At 64.8% G+C, this 1,570-nt stretch overlaps 1 long non-coding RNA gene across 1 annotated transcript; it reads right to left on the bottom strand.

The window, feature by feature from the left end:
• Positions 1–934: 934 nt before the first annotated feature.
• Positions 935–1,570, bottom strand: LOC112841083. The gene is made up of 3 exons (XR_003212720.2): positions 1,526–1,570; positions 1,395–1,446; positions 935–1,023 (listed from the first exon to the last, which is right to left on the bottom strand). It is a non-coding gene; the product is annotated as an uncharacterized LOC112841083 (long non-coding RNA).

The following is a 1,570-nucleotide window of genomic DNA, read 5'->3' on the forward strand; positions in this document are numbered from 1 at the left end:
AAGCCACGCCCACCTTCAGGTGCTCCAGGTGCTGTCGAGCCTCGTGGGCGTGGCCAAGGGGGTCCAGCGCCGAGAGCAGCAGCGATAGGGTGAGCAGGCAGCCTGGCCACGCCCACGGGGGAGTCAGGCCACGCCCACCCGGCAGGTGGCGCGGCTGGGGTTATACTGGGAGGGACTGGGAGGGACTGGGAGGGGATTGGGAGGGACTGGGAGGGACTGGGAGAGTGTTTGAGGGTTACTGGGTTATACTGGGAGAAACTGGGAGGGGACTGGGAGGGACTGGGAGGGTGGTTGAGGGTTACTGGGTTATACTGGGAGGGACGGGGAGAGACTGGGAGGGACTGGTTTATACTGGGAGGGGATTGGGAGGGACTGGGAGGGACTGGGTGGGTGTTTGAGAGTTACTGGGTTATACTGGGAGGGTCTGGGAGGGGACTGGGAGGGACTGGGAGAGACTGGGAGGGAACTGGGAGGGGATTGGGAGGGACTGGGAGGGGACTGGGAGAGTGGATTATACTGGGAGGGGACTGGGTGAGACTGGGAGGTACTGGGGGGGGCACTGGTGTGGACTGGGAGTGGATTGAACGGCACTGGGATGGACTGGGAGTGGACTGGTCTGTACTGGTGGTCACTGGGAGAAGAACTGGGAGTGGCCTTGGACAGGACTGGGAGGGACTGGGAGGGACTGGGAGTCACTGGGAGACTGGGAGGGACTGGGATGGACTGGGACAGACTGGGAGGCACTGGGATGGACTGGGATGGACTGGGATAGACTGGGATGGACTGACAGTCACTGGGAGACATTGGGAGCACTGGGATGGAGTGGGAGGCGCTGGGATGAACTGGGAGGGACTGGGATGCACTGGTGTGAACTGGTGCCTGTGGCTCCGCCCCCCGTGGGGCGGGGCTGGGGGGGGAGTGGGCGTGGCCTCACCTCGGCTCCGGGGCTCCAGTTCCAGCAGCTCTCGGCAGGTCTCCACCTGCTCCCGCAGCACCTGCGGGTCGGCCACGCCCACCTCGGGCCTGAGGGGGCGGGGTTTGGTCGGAAATGGGCGGGGTTTGGTCGGGAAGGGGCGTGGTTTAGCTAAAAGGGGCGTGGCTTGAGCCCCGTGTCGGGATAGAAGCAAAGGGGGGGATAAAGGAGGGTCAAAGTGGGTGGGGCTTAATCAAAGGGGCGTGGTTTAGCCGTGGGGGCGTGGCTTAGCACCAAAGGGGCATGGTTTAGTCAGAGGGGCGTGGCTTAGCAGCAAAGGGGTGTGGTTTAGTCAGAAAGGGGCGTGGCTTGCCCTGCCAAGGGAGGGCTGAGGCAAGGTCCAGGTGGGCGGGGCTTCACCGAGGGGGCGTGGCTTTCTCTAAAAGGGGACGTGGCTTGCTCCCAAGGGGGCGTGGCTTACCAAAACAGCTCCCGGGCCACGATTGGCTCCTGCCACCAGGCCTCGTCCTGGTCTAGGAGAGAAAGGGGCGTGGCCAGGGTGAAAGGGGCGTGGCTCGGAGGGAGTGGGCGTGGCCTGGGCGCGGCTCTCACCTGGGAGCAGCGTCACCTGGCGGTGGGCGGAGTCAGGCGCCCAGG

This window comes from Manacus vitellinus, unplaced genomic scaffold (assembly GCF_001715985.3).
Source record: "Manacus vitellinus isolate BGI_N305 unplaced genomic scaffold, ASM171598v3 scaffold_217_pilon, whole genome shotgun sequence".
NCBI lineage: Eukaryota > Metazoa > Chordata > Aves > Passeriformes > Pipridae > Manacus > Manacus vitellinus.